Consider the following 20,408-nt stretch of genomic DNA (forward strand, 5'->3'; position numbering starts at 1 on the left):
ACCAGGGTGGTCTCGAACTCACAGAGACCTGCCTCTGCCTCCCAAGTGCTGGGAAGTCATACCACCCCCTATGCCCAGCTTCTGAATTAACATCTTTAAAACCCTGTTTTAAGTCTGCTACATCCGTGTGCTCTACCTCCCCCAGGACCTCGCTCTGGACAGAGCCACACACCTACACCTTGTTGAGCATCTCCTAAAGGCCTTTGTGCTGATTAAAGTCTGACTCTCCCAAATTCTGACTTCCACCTGCCCCTCCACCTTCAGAGCCAGCACAGCACAGTACCCTAAGACTTCATTTCCCTGTGGCTGTCATAGCCCAACTCTGGCCTTGCTCCAAACCACTCGCCAGGCTTTCTAAAATGCAAATCTGGTCATGTGACTAGCCTCATAAGGTTGCTTCTACCCAAGCCCAACCCCTGTATCAGCCCACCTCCACCCAACTTTCCTACCACCAAGAGTACAGCTCTATCTCCCTTCTGCAGTCACTCTCTCCCACCACAGACCCTAGAAGGTCTGTCTGCCTCCCACCCCTTCTGTATGTATGGCTAGCTATGAGTGCGACCACCTTCCTCCTGGGTCTTGCCTAGGAAACAAGAACCCCACAAAGAGTCTGGGAACTGGTGATCTTCAACCATCAGTAAACTGGAGGCATATGTCTCTAAAGGTCTGAGATGCTTAAGATATAAAAGTTTTTTGTTTGTTTGTTTGTTTGTTTTTGCTTTTTTGGAGACAGGGTTTCTCTGTAGCTTTGGAGCCTGGCCTGGAACTAGCTCTTGTAGACCAGGCTGGCCTAGAACTCACAGAGATCCGCCTGCCTCTGCCTCCCAAGTGCTGGGATTAAAGGGCCTGAGCCACCACCAACTGGCTGCAAGCTTTACTTGTCATAGCAAAAACAAAATATTATAACAACAACAAAAAGGCTAATTATTTTAGTATATGTATGCATGCCTGTGTGAGTTTATATGCACCACGTAGAGGCCAAAGGCCGCTGAATCCCCAGGAATTGGAGTTCCAGGATGCTGGAAGAAGCTGAGTATGGAGATCTGAATTTGGGTCCTCTGAAAAAACAGCAAGTGTTCTCAACTACTCAACAATGTCTCCAGTCTTACAGAAAGTTGTTCTTGTTGTTCTATTTGTTCTTTTTTTAAGACAGGGTTTTGAAGCATAATTAATAAAAACTCAGAAAAATTGGGGTTCAACCTAAAGGTTTGAAAAAGCAAAGCAGCCAGCCACTGGCTCTTACTTCTACCTCAGTTCAAAGTGGCGATCCTCGCCGGGCGGTGGTGGCGCACGCCTTTAATCCCAGCACTCGGGAGGCAGAGGCAGGCGGATCTCTGTGAGTTCGAGACCAGCCTGGTCTACAAGAGCTAGTTCCAGGACAGGTTCCAAAACCACAGAGAAACCCTGTCTCGAAAAACCAAGAAACAAAAAATCTACAAAGTGGCGATCCTGACTCCAGGAATCTCAGAATGAGAGTAAGACTGTGAGCTGTCTCCTCCCATTTTATATTCCTCTCTAGGGCTGGGATTAAAGGTATACACTGCCTATTTTCTAGGGCAAACTAGTGTGGCTACTGGGATTAAAGATGTGTGTCACCACTGCCTGGCTGTAAGGCTGACCAGTGGGGCTGTTTTACTCTCTGATCTTCAGGTAAGCTTTAGTTATTAAAATACAAATGAAATGCCACTACAGGGTTTCTCTGTGTAGCCCTGGCTGTCCTGGAACTCATTTTGTAGACCAGGGTGGTCTCAAACTCACTGAGATTCATCTGCCTCTGCCTACCAAGTGCTGGGATTAAGAGCGTGCACCACCACCACTTGGCATCATTTTGGTTTTTTTGGGATGGGATCTCTCTACAAATCACTAGCAGCAGTCCTAGACCAGGTTGGCCTAGAACTCAGAGATCTGCCCGACTCTATCTCTGAATACTGAAGGATTAAGGGCGTTCACCACCACACCCAGTCTCTTATAAAAGTTTTTTAAACAATTAGCATTCAAAAAAAAAAAAAAAGCCACTAGACTCCCTCACACGTGTAACTCCTTCCCTGGCCACTCTGGGTGGAGAGGCATATCTTCCAGTGTAGCCAGACCTCAAATCTAACAGGTTACTGACGGTTCTCCGCGTAAAGCAGGTCAGTCTGGAAGTGACCACAGCACAGGTCGATGGCCCTGAGGCTTCCAGATAGCTCTCACAGAGCATTTCCCATGCTAGGGAGAGTGGTTTAGAACAAAGGTGCCGCCCTGCTGTGTTAGGAGACACTTTTCCCAGTCTCACTGACAAGGCTTCCTGGGCAAATCTGGCTAAAAGATGAAGGCCGATGAACACACCTGGGAAGCCAGGGCAGTGTAACAATCCAAAGATTTAGTGTCTCCATGTCTGTGTTCCAGAACAGAGTACTGGGGAACCTCCCAAAACACTTGTCTGTCCACAGTCCCCAAGTACAGCACATGGGCTTCTGACTGCCAGCCAGAGGGTAGGACACAGTGAATTCTTTTTTCAAAAGGAAAAAAAAAAACCTAGAAAGAACATCAAAAAAACCCAAGAAGCATATGTTGCCGGGCGGTGGTGGCGCAAGCCTTTAATCCCAGCACTCGGGAGGCAGAGGCAGGCGGATCTCTGGGAGTTCGAGGCCAGCCTGGTCTACAAGAGCTAGTTCCAGGCCAGGCTTCAAAGCTACAGAGAAACCCTGTCTCGAAAAACCAAAAAAAAAAAAAAAAAAAAAAAAAAAAAAAAAAAACCAAGAATAGGGACGGCGGTGGTGGCTCCCACATTTAATCCGGCACTCGCGGGCAGGCGGATCTCTGTAAATTCGAGGACAGCCTGGATGGACTACAAGAGCTAATTCCAGGACAGGCTACAAGAAAAACCCTGTCTCAAAAACAAACAAAAAGAATAAGCTAGCACTTGGGAGGCAGAGGCAGGCGGATCTCTGGGAGTTCAAGACCAGCCCGGTCTACAAGAGCTAGTTCCAGGACAGGCTCCAAAACCACAGAGAAACCCTGTCTCGAAAAACCAAAAAAAAAAAAAAAAAAAAAAAAAAAGAATAAGCTGTGGGCATTAAAGTTGTGCTGATTTGAATGTGTTCTTCAAAAGTTCACGTTAAGTTAGGGAGCTGGAGAGATGGCTCAGTGGCTAAGGACACTCACTGGCTGTTCTTCCAAAGGACCGAGGTTTACCTCCCAGCACCCACATGGAGGCACACAGTCAACTGGAACTCCAGCTCCAGGATTCAATATACTCTTCTGCCCTCCACAGGTACCAGGTATATAAGTGATGCACATTCAGGCAAAATACCCATACACATAAAATAAAACAAATAAGGGCTAGGTAAGAGCCCTGGCTGGGGCTGGAGAGATGGCTCAGCGGTTAAGAGCACTGACTTACTTTCCAGAGGTCCTGAGTTCAATTCCCAGCATCCACATGGTGGCTCACAACCATCTGTAATGAGATCTGGTGCCCTCTTCTGGCATGTAGGCACACATGCAGACAGAACATTGTACATTGTATACATAATAAATAAATAAATCTTAAAAAAAAAAAAAAAAAAGAGCCCTGGCTGCTCTTCCAGAGGACCAAGGTTCAATTCCCAGAACCCACATGGCAGCTCACAACCATCCATAACTCTAATTCCAGGGGATCCAATGTATATAATCTCCTTGAGCACTACAGGTATATAGTACACATGTGGACATGTAAGGAGACACTCATACATATAAAATAACCTTTAATGTGTTTTTAAAAATAAATAAATTGGGGGAGAACGAGGAGGGCGATGGATAGCAGGGATGTGCACCTCTGCATGCATGCTGAAGCCCAGGATTCAGTCCCCAGAATAAAAACAAACGAAACCCAAAAGCAGTGAGAATGAGTATACAGCAGTGAGTGGGGAAGGCAAAGGTGCAGCCAGCATGCACTTCACTGCACCTTTCATTCACTCTTCATATATACTGGGGAGAGGGAGAGTCGTTCTCCTCGCTAGGATCTATCCTAAGTGTAGGGATGGATCAGTAAACAAAGTTGCTACCATACAGAAATCACTTTATTAACAACTGCTGTAACAGACTATGGGTGATTTAGGGAGGGACAGGGGTCTTTAACTTCCAAGTCAACCAACCAAAAAAACACAGGACCCTTGTTTCCTCATCTTTACCCATTACTAAGTTCCTCATTGGATGTCTCCCCTACGCAGCCCATGGTTTTTCCTACAGCTGCTGCATATATTTCACTGCGCTTGGCTCTTGTTGGTGGATGCTGATGGATGGAGCAGCACTGCGCAGTCTGACCTTGGATCTGCTATGTTAGTGGACTCCTTTAATCTATGGTTTATGCAGATTCCATGTTTTTTCCCATAAATGTCATTGCAAGCCATGCAGATACAATCCTGTGGAAAAATCTCTGTTTTAAGATCTCCAACTACACTCAAATGTAAATGAAGAGTAACAACAAACTCCAGGTGGTGGTGGCTCACACCTTTAATCCCAGCACTCAGGAGGCAGAGGCAGGTGGATCTCTGTGAGTTCGAGACCAGTCTGGTCTACAAGAACTGGTTCCAGGATAGGATCCAAAGCTACAGAGAAACCCTGTCTTGAAAAACAAAAAAAACAAAAAACAAAAAACAAACAAACAAACAAAAAACAATGAAAGTAAATCTTTAAGTGATGTGCTTGGATAACAATTGACAAGGATGAACTTGTGATGGCTTTGTCAACTGGATTAAAGAAAGAACTGCTTAGGGAGTCAGTGAGTAAGGGTATTCCCAGAGAGAGGTAATGAGGGGTAAGACACACCTGTGCAGCAGTGGCGCCATTTCACAAGCTGGGTCTAGGAAGGAATCAAATAGGAAAACAAGAGAACGGGAGCTGAGCACAAATACCTCCCCACATAGTTTTTTGAGACAGGGTCTTTCTATGTAGTCCTGGATGTTCTAGAACTCAGTATGTAGACCAGGCTGTCCTCAAATTCACAGAAATCCACCTGCCTCTGCCTCCCGAGTGCTGGAATTAAAAGCATGAGCCACTACCACTCATCTCTGTTTCCTGATCCTCCTAGAGATGAGCAAGCAGCCTCCATGTTTTCCCCACCATGATGGATTAATTGTACCCTAAAACTGTGAGTCAAAATGAACTCCTCCCTTAGATTACTTCTTGTCAAGTATTGATGGAGCTAGTGAGAAGAGTCCCGCAACCCCTTAGGGTAGAAGCCATCAAACCTGTGACAAGCCTTTAGGTCTGGAAGCAAATATCACAAGATTATGAAGAACTCCTCTTAGGCTACAAGGATGACTCCTTGATTTTAGGAGCAACCTTCTTAAGGCTATGAGGAAATTTCTCTGATTCTGTGCAACCCACTAGTTCTGTGAGTTATTCCTTTCAAGACTGTAAGAAAGCCCCATAAGGCTATAAGCAAGCCCCGGGTCACGTGGAACCTCTATAGACTAAGTGTTCTGGCCAACATCCCCTCCTTATATTAGAACTGACAGCTACATCTGTAAGATTTAAGAAAATGTCCCGCCGGGCGGTGGTGGCGCACGCCTTTAATCCCAGCACTAGGGAGGCAGAGGCAGGCGGATCTCTGTGAGTTCGAGACCAGCCTGGTCTACAAGAGCTAGTTCCAGGACAGGCTCCAAAACCACAGAGAAACCCTGTCTCGAAAAACCAAAAGAAAAAAAAAAAAAGAAAATGTCCCCACTGCTCAGGAGGCAGAGACCAAACGATCTCTGTGAGACCAGTCTGGTCTACATGCTAAGTTCCAGGACAGTCAGAACTACATACAGAGACCCTGGAAGAAGAAGGGGAAAGAAAGATGATGACAAAGGAGGAGGAAAAGAAATGATGTCCCTAACAGACTGCATCTCTTTATTATCAAGCTATCCTAGTCTCTAAGTTGAGGACCCAAACATCATAGACATGCAAGCTGTTTCCTATGATGTTTTTTTCCAACTCTAGCCTACAGAAAGCATGCATATGATAAAATGGTTGCTTTATGCCACTAAAAGTTACTAGATTTATACCAGAAATAACCATGTATTTTTTTTTTTTTTTTTTTTTTTTTTGGTTTTGGTTTTTCGAGACAGGGTTCTCTGTGGTTTTGGAGCCTGTCCTGGAACTAGCTCTTGTAGACCAGGCTGGTCTCGAACTCACAGAGATCCGCCTGAACCATGTACTTTTGAAATAGATAAAGTTACGATCTAGGAAACATACACCAAGTTAAACCAGTTTCCTGAGGTCGCTCTGCCCAGCTCCAAGGTCCTTTAGTTTCTTCTTCTATATAATAATACAGACTTCACAAGGAAATCAGGAAGCATTCTGTAACTTGATAAGCTCTGGTGCCTGTTAAGTTTCATCAACTCAATTCATGTATCATGGTGTTTTTCAAACTCTGAGTCAGCTAGACAGTTGACTGAACAGAGAAACACGGGGAATCTGTGTGGGGTTTAGACATGAAGTGTCCTTCTCTAAAAGACCATGTGTTCGATCTTTGACTGGTGACACTATTGAGAAGCAGTTGGGTGATGGGGTACTAAGTTCGTCAATGGTTAGGGTACTAAATTCACCATGAATGGGCTATAAAAAGATGGGGCCTTGCTGGAGGAGTAGGGCCTTATTGCAGCAGGTGCCTAGAGGTGTACCTTTAAATGGGTTAGCTAGCCTGATCCTTTCCTGCTTCTCTCTCTGTTTACTGGTTGCCATGTAATGAGCAAGTATCCTCTGCCATGCCCGTCCATGGTGCTTGTCTTGCCATTGGCCTAGAAGCAACGGGCAGCTAACCATGGACTGAAACCTCTTGAGTCTGTGAGTCAATATTACATCCTTCCTCCTCTAAGTTGTGTATGGTGGGCTATCTTGCTACAGTGATGAAATCCTAACAGAAATAACTGGCACCAAGAAGCTGGTGCACAGCCAAGAGATGGTGGCACATGCCTTTAATTCCAGCACTAGGGAGGCAGAGGCAGGCGGATCTCTGTGAGTTTGAGGCCAGCCTGGTCTACAAGGCTCCAAAGCAACAGAGAAACCCTGTTTCGAAACCGGCCCCCAACAAAGAAGACAACGAAGGAGGAGGAGGAGGAAGAAAGAAGAAGCAGGTACATTACTGTGACTATCTCACCATGTGGTTCATAAGCCTACGGAACTTGTTTGTAGGAGGAATGTGGAAAAGCTTGTAAGAGAGTTAAAAACTCTTTACTGGGCTGGAGAGATGGCTCAGCGGTTAAGAACACTGACTGCTCTTCCAGAGGACCCGGGTTCAATTCCCAGCACCCACATGGCAGGTCACAACTGTCTGAAAATGCAGTTCCACAAGATCTGATTCTTTCACATCAGTCCTTCACATCAATGTGCATAAAATGAAGTTAAATAAATCGTAAAAAAAAAAAAAAAAAAAACTCTTTACTGCTTCTGTCTTTCAGAGTGAACTTGGAAGGCCAGAGGTTGACAGGAAAGTGGAGAGAAAATATTGTGCGTGCTTTCAAGGTTTCTAACAGGAGTGAGGATTCCATTGAGAACGGGATTAGAGGCCATTTGTGTACATTCTGGCAAAGATGTATGCCTATATCTTGTCTATAATGAATTATGTGGGGCTGAATTGAAAGCAGATGGGCTAATTAAGCTTGTGGAAGAAATTCCCAGTCAGCCTGTGATGTGCTTATCGGTGGGTACTTTTGGACAGGTTTACAATAAAAACTGTGAGCAAAAAGCAGAAGAAAAAGATTTAGAAAAACAGTTTAGACACAAAAGGAGCTCACTTAGAATTACAGGCAAGATTGTTTTGGCTCTCCTGGGTTTTTTGTTTTTCCATATAAAGTTGATTATTGTCTTCTCCAGATCTGTGAAGAATTTTGATGGGATTTTGATGGGGATTGCATTGAATCTATAGATTCATAGGTGGCCTGGGTCTGAAAAAGCATGGGACAAAACCGGACTCGCTGAACAATGAGGACTACTGAGAACTCAAGAACAATGGCAATGGGTTTTTTATCCCACTGCATGTAATGGCTTTGTGGGAGCCTAGGCAGTTTGGATGCTCACCTTACTAGACCTGGATGGAGGTGGGTGGTCCTTGGACTTCCCATAGGACAGGGAACCCTGATTGCTCTTTGGGCTGACAAGGGAGGGAGACTTGATCGGGGGAGGGGGAGGGAGATGGGAGGCGGTGGCGGGGAAGAAGCAGAAATCTTTAAGAAATCAATCAATAAATAAATAAAAAAAAAAGAAAAAAAAAAGGAAAAAAAATTACAGGCAAGAGCTGGGCGGTGGCAGTGTAGATCTTTAACCCCAGCACTCAGAAGGTGGATCTCTGTGAGCTGGAGGCCAGCCTGCTCTACAGACAGCCAGGACTGTTATATAGAGAACAAGAACATAACTGCAGAAAAGACTAGACACTAAAGAGAAGCCAAGTACTTTGCATCAGGACAATAACAAAGCTGCTGTGAGGACACCTCAGGATTTGCCAGGCCCCATGGACCCCCCTCCCCCGCACCCAGGTTTAAGGATGTAAAGGCAAATATTCATTTGACTTTCTGCTAAGAAGAGAGTGCTTCCGGGAGTGTGCTGTTCTCCATAGGAATCAAGTTTTGTAACCTGAAAAATGCAAGATTTAGTGTCTTGCTGAGTCTTATACCCAGCTGTCAAAGGAAGGTGAAGTGTGATGGGGGTAGAGTCCCTGCAGGTAGACTTGAGTGATGTGTGAAACTCTGAGCATTTTCCCCATGATGTGGGAGACAATGACAATGGATTATTTCTGCCAGGAAAAGCTACAAACATGGAGCAGAGCCAGCTTAAGGATGAGGACATGAAGACTGCAAACAGCAAGACTGCAGTGGTGGGGTTGGCTACATAGGACACCAGGTACCTAAATATGGCAAATGCCCTACAAAGTTTAGTGTTTGCTCTACAGCTTTCAATCTTGCTTGATCCCAAGTCTTTAAAGAGAGACTTCAGTCTGATACTAACATACCTAAGCCTGTCTAAGACCTTTCAGGGATTTTCTATTAGCCATGAGATAAGGGCCATAACTCTGAGCATATCCAATGGTGGCTGGGCGTTGGTTTTCCCTTCCTCCTTGGCCCCCACCAGTCACTTCAGGTTTCTTGCAGGCTTCTTAGTATCTTCTCCAAGCTGCCTTCAAATGCATAACTTCTGTCTAGAATGGCTTGGCTCCCGTTCTCCTCGGCACGGCAGTCATCTCATTGCATGAGTCACCCCATCCCTCCCTTCCAGTCCTTACCCTGGTTGTAATAGACCACTTCTTTTGATGAGTCACTGATAAACTCATTTCCTTCCAGGCACAAACTTCTGTACATTCCAGATAGGAACTTCAGCTGTTTCTATTCATCCCCACATTCCCAGTCACTATCACAATGCTGGGTACACAGTGGAGTTCCATTATTTAGTAAGAGATTCCTAAAGTCTGTACAACATAGGAATTACCTGTTCTATGAAAATTCCATAGATCTCACCCATCTGTGCCTGGAGCCTGTTCAAGATGCTCTACCTAGAAGGTCAACTCAGACTCTGCCTTCATATCCGACCCACAACTCCTCAAAGGCATTGCCATCAGGTAGCATATGGTGTTCCTTTTTGTTATTAGACCTTTACGAATGCTTTGTCTGCATGCACATCTGTACACCGTGTGTGCCTGATATTTTCAGAAGCCAGTAGAAATCACTAGTTCACAGAACTCAAGTTACAGTTGTGAGCTGCCAGGTGGGTGCTGGAAATAGAACTCAGGTCCTCTGGAAGAGCAGTCAGCAATCCTGAACCTTTGGGCTATCTCTGCAGCCCCAATGTAATGTGTCCTTATTTTTGTCACCATCAATCTATCTTTCTGTCTCTTTTTATAATTATTTTTCTCTAATTTCTTCTTTTTTAATATTTATTTATTATGTATACAATATTCTTTCTGCGTGTATGCCTGAAGACCAGAAGAGGGCACCAGACCTCATTACAGATGGTTGCGAGCCACCATGTGGTTGCTGGGAATTGAACTCAGGACCTTTGGAAGAGCAGGCAATGCTCTTAACCGCTGAGCCATCTCTCCAGCCCCTCTAATTTCTTCTTAATCAAATTTAACAAGCTCAAAATCAGATTTGCCCTCTTTGGGTCAATTTTACTTTTCTTTTCTTTTCTTTGAGACAGGGTTTCTCTGTGGTTTTGGAACCTGTCCTGGAACTAGCTCTTGTAGACCAGGCTGGTCTCGAACTCACAGAGATCCGCCTGCCTCTGCCTCCCGAGTGCTGGGATTAAAGGCGTGCGCCACCACCGCCCGGCTTTTTTTTTTTTTTTTTTTTTTTTTTGCAATTTTACTTTTCTTGTGTCTTAAGGCGAAAGCTCAATCTGCTTCCTTTCTTATGTCCTAGAACAAGCACTTGTGGATTTCGTTTTTCCTGAGCCCTATTCCGGCTCTATCCTGGAGGTGAGCATGTGTAATACAGTTATTCATTTGTAAGTCAGAAAACAGCTGTGGTCATTCTTTTATTCAGAGGCAGAAAACAGTTTTGTTCTTTGAAACAGGGTCTAACGTGCAACCCTAACTGACCTCGAACTCACTATGTGTCTAGGCCTCAAACTCAGAGAGATCCTCTTGCTCTTGCCTGTTGAGTGCTAAGAATAAAGGCATGTCCCATCTCACTGGAATAGTTTTGGAATATCCTCTTTCTTCCAAGAAATATACAGAAGAATGAGATCCACCTGCCTCTGCCTCCAAGTGCTGAACAGAATTAAAGGTGAGCACCACCATAATCGGCTCAAAATTTCTTTCTAGGAATCTTTGGCTTCCCTTCTAAAGTTCAAACTAAGCTCTGGTCTCAGATTCCCATTCGCAGAACTCCTTGTTCAACTTTACTTGTCTTTGAGAAGCGGAAGACAACCTTGAACCCCTGAGGCAGCCTCCACTTCCTAGAGCTGGAATTGTAGGAAGATGCTACCATACCTTTTAGGCAAGGGGTCTGTTTTTTAAGATTTCACTGTATAGCCCAGACTAGCCTTGAACTCACAGCAATTCTCCTGATCTGTTGTTTAATGCTGGAATTAAAGTGGTACACCACACCCGGCTAGAATTTACTTTTCTGAAATCTGAGATTTTCTTTTACCCTTAACACACAGCTAATTTTGTTAAGTGTTTATGTGACAAAGACAATCTACATTTTCTTTAATAGGCACAAATTTCTGCCCATGTTTATTGGTTCCTCTGCATCAGTAGTTCTCTACTGGACAATGTTGGCACCCAGGGGACATCTGACAATGCCCAGAGACATTTCTGATGATTGAAGCATGTGAGATCTTGACCGAGTGATCTGGCTCATGTCCTGCCTACCCTCCTTTGATAACTTCTTGGTAACTGAGCTGCTAGGATCACAAGGAGATCTCTCTCAGAGAGATCTGTTTGTCTGTGTGTTTGAGTGTGTGTGCACACACATGCTTGTTAGTTTACCTGCTATAATCTATCTCAGTAAGGCATATTAAGTTTAGTAACTGATCCTTTGTGTGACATGCAGTGGCCCTCACTGCTTTTCCCCTCTATCTAGTACTGCCACCAGGAGTTTGTCTTGCCTGGCAGCTGCTCCTGATAGGCTGTTTTCTACCCCTTGTTCGCCATCTACTTGCCAGTCTTAGATGCCCTATATAGTCACATTATTTAGTTAGAAGTCACTTTCCTGCTTAATCTGGAGCTTTATCAGATGAAAGACAGAGCCCTTTCAAACTAGCTGTGGTTCCTGATATTCTGGGCTTATGTTTCTTGATTTTCCTTTGTTAAAGCTTTTCTGTTCAGTCATCCTGCGTGTTTGGCATGTTCCCTGTCCTCACCTGTCCTCAGTTATCAACTGGTTATTTTCAAACTAAGAATCCTAAAGTCAACAGTAACATTCTATCCCTGTTGGTTTCCATAACAACCCTGTATTATCTGTTACACATAAACAGGTTTATAAGCCCAGGTGTGCAGGTGCTCACCTGCAGTTCAACTGCCCAAGAAGATGCTTCAGGAAGATCCTTGTGAGTGGTTCAAGGGGAGCCTGGGCAACATGGAAGAACAGACTGCTTTTCCAGAGGACAGAGGTTTGCTACCCAGAACCTACATGGCAGTTCACAATCACGTGACTCCACTTTCAAGAGATTCAGTGCCCTCTTCTGGCCTCTATAGACACACATGTGCACAGACGTACATGCAGGCAAAAACACTCATACACATAAAAATAAATCTTTAAAAATATCCAGTGGCAAATGTCTTTAATCCCAGTACTCAGGAGGCAGAGGCAGGCACATTTCTGCAAGTTCAAAGCCAGCTTGGGCTACAGGGCAAGTTCCAGGACAGGCTCTACAGCAACAGAGAAACCTGGTCTCAAAAAAAAGAAAGAAAGAAAAAAGAAAAAAACCCACTAAAAGCCAGGTGGTGGTGGCACACACCTTTAATCCCAGCACTAAGGAGGCAGAGGTAGATGGATTTATAAATTCAAGGCCAGTCTGGTCTACACAGTGAGTTCCAGGACAGCCAGGGCTATACAGAAAAATAAACAAACAAACAAACAATCGCTAAAATGTAGAAAAAAAAAAAAAGAACACATTTAAAAAAGGAAAAAGCCTGAATCAGGTTAGGTAGACAGTCCAATGGGCAAAGCATCTACTATACAAATTTGAGACCCCAAGTTCAGATCCTCAGAACCCATCTAAGGGCCAGGAACAGTAACATGCATCTGTAACCTCTGCACTGGGGAAACACGGACAGATGATAGACCCCTAAAGCTCATTGGTCAGCCATTCTAGTCAAATCCATGAGCTCTAGGTTTGGTGAGAGACCCTGCCTGCCTTCAAAAAGATAAAGAGAGAGAGAGAGAGAGAGAGAGACAGAGAGAGAGAGAGAGAAACACCTTACCTTGACTTTTGGTCTTCACCACACGTGCATGGTGTATTATCTCACATGTGTGCTCTCTCTCTCTCTCTCTCTCTCTCTCTCTCTCTCTCTCTCTCACACACACACACACACACACACACACTCTCCCCCCTGCTTTCCGCCATGAACTAATCCTTGGCTCTAGGGCCATACAAATGCAGGCCACCGTGGGATTTTGTAGTTTGCTAACTCCTGGTCTAAATAAAGTAGAGCTAACCAAAGAAAAATGTCTCTCTTTTTCTTTCCTTTTTTTCCCTCATTTTTTTTGGAAGAGAGTTTCTGTGTAACCCTGGCTGTCCCAGAATACTCTTAACCCACCTAAAATGTTTACCAACTCAGTTGGTGATTTTTTTGGGGGGGGGGTGTTTAATATTTTTATGGTTTATTTAACTTTATTTTATGTACATTGGTGTGAATGTGTCAGATCCCCTGCAACTGGATCTTCAGACAGTTGTGAGCTGCCATGTGGGTGCTGGGAATTGAACCCGGGTCCTCTGGAAGAGCAGTCAGTGCTCTTAACCACTGAGCCATCTCTCCAGCCCCAGTTGGTGATGTTTTATGCCATTGGGTAGGCCCTAGCATCCTATGTTCCTTTCCAGTTGCCACACCAACACAGGACAAGTTTCTCAGTCCTACCTGCTTCAGAGTGAGCCTTAGTAATCCCAATCCAAAAACACCTGGGCATTCTGGGCAAGTTCAGTTCTAGTATCTGCAGAGAGCAAAACCAGCACTAAAAGAGACAGACATGACAGCAGAAGGCTGAAGAAAGCACTCAGGAGTTTCTGCATTTTCCTTGTTACTAATCCTCCTAAGAACTGTTGGTCTTTGTCCAAATTAAACCTGCTTTTTTAAAAATTTTATATACAATGGTGTTTTGCCTCCACATATGTCTGGGTGAGGGTGTTGAATCTCCTGGAACTGGAGTTACAGACAACTGTGAGCTGCCATGTGGGTGCTGGGAACTGAACCCAGTTAACTGCTGAGCCATCTCTCTAGCCCTAAATCTGCTTTTTAATAAACCTGCAAAGCCGGGCGGTGGTGGCACATGCCTTTAATCCCAGCACTCGGGAGGCAGAGGCAGGCGGATCTCTGGGAGTTCGAGACCAGCCTGGTTGGTCTACAAGAGCTAGTTCCGGGACCGGCACCAAAGCTACAGAGAAATCCTGTCTCGAAAAAAACCTGCAAAGCCAGAGCATTCTAAGAGCACTAGCGAAGGTCTATCTTCAAAAGTACACTTTCTCCAGGAGCTCTTTTGGAATTAACCACCTAGCATAAAGTTCAGGGAGTTTCACTGTGTAAGAAGTCTCAGGTGACTGGGGCTCACAACTCATAAACAGCCCCAGTTCTCCTTCCCCAGCACAGAGACAGTCAGTCAATAAGTAACTCATTTGAAGGAAAACATCTGCCAAGAAACCACTTTAGTTTTCAAACAAAGCTTGAGAAGGTGCCATTTAAAACTTAATATCCAAATAAAATCAGATATTAAATCTTATTAAAACAAAACCTGTGCCAGGTTCAGTGGTACACTTATAACCCAAAACAACTCAGCCACATGGGAGGCTCAAACAGAAGAATGGTTTGAGGCAAGCCTGGGATACAAAGCAAGAAACACACTAAAAATCTACATAATAAAAAACACAGCAAATTTCTAATAACAAAGACACATGTGTGTTAGTGTAAGGGTGTGATTGCTGGCATAGTGCTATAGCATGAGTGTGCAGAGGTCAGGGGACAGACTTGAGACAGTCCTCACCTTCCACTTTTCTTGTTTGCTACTGCATTTGCCAGGCAAGCTGGCCCATGAGCTTCCAGGGATTCTCATGTCTGTCTGCCTTCCATCTCACAGGAGTGCTGGGATTTACAGATGTGCTACCACATGAGGCTTTGTGTGGGATCTGGGGATCTGAGTTTGGTTCACACTTGTGTAGCAAGCACTTTACCTGTTATCTCCTTAGCCCTAATAAAAGACATTTTACAGGTTTTAGAATTTATTCTGATAGACTGAATTAAACAGTCTATTATAGCTATGAAATTCATTATCAAAGTTTTAAGACTTTATGACTATCACACAAAACTTACATAATGTCCTGTAGGCAGTAAAACTGTCCTGTGAGAGATGGGTGCTAGGCTATAGCATAATGGCAATATGTGCTTACCATGTACAGCGTCCCAGGGTCAATTCCTAGCACAAGGAAAGCAAAGGAAGGAAGTAGAAACAGGGCCTCTTAACTCCTGCACTCTGAGCACCCTTTCCCTAGGACAGTCTCTCTCCCTCGGGCACTGCCAGTGTTGCTGAGAGCCATCGATGGTGCACTACAGAAAGAGGCTCCAGAGGGCCCTTCTGCCTGCAGCTGCTGCCTTTCCACAGCAGAGTCCTTGTCAACCTGGCTAGTACCGTGGTGAGCAGATCAGAGGAAAGCCAGCTTTCAGATGGGAAACAGACAATGTCAAAAGCTAAATGTTCAAAGGCATTGACATACTAGGCATAACCATCAGATATTTTAAAAAAAGAAAAAATGTGACACATTTTTAAATTAAATTTATTTCTTTATTGTGTGTTTGTACAATGCCACAGCTAATGTGGAGGTTAAAGAGCAACTTGTAGAAGTCAATTCTCTTCTTCTACCATGTGGGATCTGGGAATGAACGCAGGTTGTTAGGCTTGGTGGCAAGTGCCCTTCTTTACCTGCTGAGCCATCTCTCTGGCCCAACTTTAAAATTTTAAAATAAGAAACAGTTATGTTAACATGCATAAAATTATATGATATATGATAATGCCAGATACAGAAACATTTTAACAATTGATACATAAAATGTATGCTTATAAACTAGATTCAGAAGTGGGCAAAGAACTTAAAAAAAGAAGTTTCTCCAAAGAAAACACACAACTGGCAAATAAAACAGAAAAAGATGCTGAGCATCACTAATCACCAGAGAAATGAATTAAAATTATAAAATGCCACCTCACATCCAGCAGGATAGCTATCAACAACTACACAGAAAACGGGTGCTAGGAGAGCACTTGCCTACTGTTCAAAAAGCTCTCGGTTCTTGCCCCAAATCAACAAAACACCCAAGAGCCAGGATGGCGAGAAGCTAGAAACCGTGAGTATTTCACTGCCATTGTAGAAAAGCAGGATAGGGGTTAAGACATAACTAACATGGTATCACAATCTACTTCTGAGACCACCAAAGCACTACAGGCATAGCCTCGGATACTGACAACTCATGTTCATGGCCATGTTATTCACAATAGCCAAACGGTGGAAGGAACCAAGTGCTCAGCAAAGGGTGGGTGAACAAAATGCAGGACAGATATAGAATGGGACTGTATTAGGCTTAAAAATATGGAAATGCTGGCACAAACTAAAGTATGAAAAAAATTTTACTAAGTGAAATGAGGCAATCATAAAAAGGCAAATGTATTATCCCACTTGTATGGAATACCTAAAATTGGCACCTTCATACACAGAAAGTCAAATGTGGTTGTTGGGAAGAAAAAGTAGTTAATGTGGAAAAAGGCAGCCCCCAGCTCCGAGGCAGCGTGTGAATGGTGATGTGTGGGGAAAGAACTCAGAAATCTCAGGTTCATGCCTAACAAAGGGAAGAGGATGAAGAATGTATAAGTGGGCACTGAGAGAATGTGAGATGGACTGGGTGAGGACCAGGCAACATGGTGGTTACAGAGGGAACCCTGGACTCCTGCTGTCTCATCCCACTGAGCACACATATACATTGTCACCTGAGAAGGTTTTACTCTATTAGAAAGTGGGCCAAATAAGTGACACAGGAATTTAGGATGACAGGATTCCCCTGAGCAGAAATGACCTCACACACAACGAGCACGGACAATCCACACTAATCTCTCCTCAAGAGGGAAGAAGGGCCTGTGGCTTAACACATCAGGGTGATCACACTCTATCACTCTATCATTCCAGAGACTGGCCCAAGACAATAAAGCCACCTGGGGTAGGGATGTTCAGAATCAGCTTCAGGGCTCTGTAAAGCAAAGTTCTGTCTGTAAGCTACAACCCTGCCTAGTGGTTTTCAACATTATAAAGACACTCCAAGCCGGGCGGTGGTGGTGCACGCCTTTAATCCCAGCACTTGGGAGGCAGAGGCAGGCAGATCTCTGTGAGTTCGAGACCAGCCTGGTCTACAAGAGCTAGTTCCAGGATAGGCTCCAAAAAAACCACAGAGAAACCCTGTCTCGAAAAACCAAAAAAAAAAAAAAAAAAAAAAAAAAAGACACTCCAGATGTTTTCCTCCCTTGGAAAATACTTGGAATAAGAAGCTGCTCCATCCTCTTTCCATGCTCCTGAGGCATGTCCTGAGAGCCACAGAACAGCAGAGAAACAGGAGTTTTCAACCACAGGCCAGGCACCACACTGACTGCCTTCTGCAGAAAATTTCCAGAAACAATAGCAGAAGAGCAGAGGCTGCAGCAGGCTGGGTACCCCACATCCTCTCAGCAAAGGAACACTCGGCAGCCTTTGTGGCCAGGCCTATGGACGCTTGGCACCAAATGACAGTACAGCCCAGACTTTGTTCATCCTACCAATCTCTGCCACCAACTTCTATACACAACATACTTCACTTTATACAGGCTCTAAACAGAACTGAAGACACATGGATTCAACAAGGCTAGTTGTAAGCCACCTTAATCATCTCAGCCACTTTGAGGCCACACCATTACATCAGGATATTCACGTCCCCCAACTGTTGTATTACTTGAATTCCTTGTCACCTCTGCCATCAAAGAACCGTGTCAGGAAGGCTGGGGAGGGGCACACCCCCCCACACACACACCCCTCACCCCCCCCCCCCGCATTCCTGCCAAAGATCGCTGAGTGTACATGGGTTTCTAATGAGGACCTTTTAAACTAAGTAGCTGAAACTGACAAAATCAAAAGTATCTGCAGCAGCTTCCAACTGCTGGAGGTGTGCTCCAACTCTTGGAGGAAGGCAGTAAGAGCAGATCTAGCAGGGCCAGTGTGAGGCATGTCCGCAAAGCATCCAGGTTGTCACAGAAACCTCACCACACTCCCGAAGGACGCGAAGGGCTCTGTTCAGCCTGGTTGCACCGTGAGCTAATTCAGGGCTCAGATGAGACTCTTTCCACTTTGGTCCCATACTTTTGACAGCTATTTCAATACAGCCGGTTTTGTTTGACCCTGGGAAAGTTACGGCTCCTGGATACACACTTGGAACTTTAGCAAATTTCTTTTCTTCTCAGCCGTTCTAGTTTTAACAATACCCGACCAAAAACAAGCTTGTAACCGAATGTTACTACTCCCGTAGTGACTTTGTTTCCACAATTCACAGGGCTTTCCTAAAGTTAGGCCACAAAAGCCAAAGAAACGGAACTAAACATTAACCTGCTTGCAACATGAATCAGAGACCGTGGGGGGATGAGCTATCATTCCAGCCATCATTGCTCGATTCTAAAGCACAGGGAACTAACTCTCTTAAGGTGCCTCCACGCCTGATACCCCGGTGACAAAGTTTGCCAGGAGAAACCGTGAGCTTAAGCGATATCTCACACAATGGTGGCACTCAACACGCTATTGCAGTGGGATGCTCGACAGGCACAGACCCCAGACTAAGAGGGTCTGCCGACTCCTGCATCACCTACACACCGCCTGAGCAACAAAACGTGCTGGCAACGCGATCCCGCCCGGGTCAAATCTTTCCTCGGAGTGTTTAAAGAAAGCTCATTTTTCTAATGCCATGACAGGAGTTCTGCTTAGGAGCGGATTCTTCCATCCTTAGTGGAAAGCACCTACATCTAAAAAAAATAAAAAAATCAAACCAGTCACTTCTGGAAGAAGCTTCCGTGTCGAGGTTGACACCTATGTCTCAGTTATCCAGAATCCCAGGCGTGCGCTCAAACTTGGGCCTCGCGGCCCGCGCTCCCGGGTGGCGTGGCAGGACCGATCGCGCAAGCCGTAGCCTCAGGAGCCCGGAGCCCCGAGATCGGCGGGCTCCGATCTCCTCATCTGTACCGCTTCCCTTTACAAGAACACACAGAGCTGGAGCAGCGGGCCAATCGCTCCCTAAGAAGCTATCCCTGATGGGCCGCGGACACGCGCGACACGCTGTCACCGTCCGCGGACTCCCGCGGGAAGCCCCACGCTGGCTCGGGCCGCCCCTCTGGGCCGCGGACCCCGCCGCCATCTTCCTGCCTCGCAGCCCCCCTGACCTCGGCCCGCGCGCCCCCGCCGGCCCGCGCGCCCCCGCCGCCCGCGCGCCGCGCTCCGTGAGCGACGGTTAGGCGCGAGCCTCGAGCGGGCCCAGCGCGGAGGCCCTGCCGCCTTCCAGAAATTTCCGCGCCCCTGAACCCGCAGAGGAAAACAAGCCGGGCGCGCCCCCGCGCCGCGGCCGCAGCGCCCCCTCCCCCATCGGCGCTCCCCTCCCCCCGCCCCCCGCCCCCGCCCCGGGCGCGGGTCAAGTGCGGCCCGGGGCACCGCCCGCCCGCCCGACCACCCGCTCGGCCCGCGGCGGAAGAGGCAGCGGCGGAGGCGGCGGCAGCGGCGGCCTCGGCCGGTGTGATTGATAGGGACGGCAGCGGCGAGAGCGGTGGCGGCGGCGGCGGAGCGGTTGAGTGACAGCTTACCTGGGTGCCAATCTTCATCACACTGACAAGCGGCTGCAGCAATCGGGACCCGCAGTGCCGCGCCCGCGTCCAACCGTCACGCCGACGCTAGGCCACGCGACACAGCTTCGCTCAATGGGAGGAGGGCGACGGCGACGCGCGCCGCATCAATATTCACCGCGGGGGCGGGGCCTGCCGGGCTCCGGCCCCGCCCCCGCCCAGCGCGGCGGCGGGTACAGGGCGGGGCGGCGGCGGGCGGGGGCGAGGCAGGGGGCGGGGCGGGACCCTAAGGGGCGGGGCAGAGACCGGTCCCGCCCCTCCGCGCTCCCTCAGCCAGGCCCCACCCAGCGGCCGGCCCCGCCGCCTGTAGTTTCCTGCCCCGCCCCAGAGGCAGAGCTTACCATCTCATGATTATGCGATGAAGGCGTGGCCCGGATTGCTATAGGTCACGCCCCCTATGCGCCCGCCTCCGCTTTGGAGAGACGTTTTCCGAGCCGGGAGGAACCATCTGTAGCTCTGGCTGGGAGTACAGGCTGTACCATCTGAAGACCTGCGACTCTGGGCCAGCTCCAGCCCTTCTGCCCGTGCGGCGGCTAACAGTTCAGATTCTGGAGCTGGGGTAGGCACGGGGGTCGGCGGGTGGTGCGCCTTTGAGGACTGAGCGCCCTAGGTGTCTACCCTGAGAACTGATCCTGGATGCTGTCTCCCGAGCGCTCGGCTACACACTGACCATGGTGTCTGAGAAGTGGTTACTGTCTGGCCTCTGGTCCGCTTAGCTTCACTCCCAAGGTTCTCAAGTGCACCCGGACTCCAGGCAAATAACTTGCCCTTTCTTAGGCGAACTGGAAAATGTTGTCTCTAGTTGGAGCTCTGCCGAGCCAGGTCATCTGCAGCAGCGTACCGACGGGTTCCGTGGCATCACAGAAAGAT

General features: G+C 46.7%; 1 protein-coding gene across 6 annotated transcripts in view; it reads right to left on the bottom strand.

The window, feature by feature from the left end:
• The window catches only part of Pknox1 (PBX/knotted 1 homeobox 1), a 42,189-nt gene extending 22,615 nt beyond the window's left edge, over window positions 1–19,574 (bottom strand). For 4 of the 6 annotated variants that reach the window (XM_057751113.1, XM_057751112.1, XM_057751107.1 and 1 more), the window contains exon 1: window positions 19,500–19,574. The gene's annotated coding sequence lies outside the window, so the exon portion shown is untranslated. Of the gene's footprint in view, window positions 1–11,946; window positions 11,997–18,695; window positions 18,990–19,499 lie in introns of those variants that run through there. The other 2 variants (XM_057751110.1, XM_057751109.1) reach the window with 2 other exon arrangements.
• Window positions 19,575–20,408: the final 834 nt, after the last annotated feature.

This window comes from Chionomys nivalis, chromosome 19 (assembly GCF_950005125.1).
Source record: "Chionomys nivalis chromosome 19, mChiNiv1.1, whole genome shotgun sequence".
NCBI classification, from domain to species: domain Eukaryota; kingdom Metazoa; phylum Chordata; class Mammalia; order Rodentia; family Cricetidae; genus Chionomys; species Chionomys nivalis.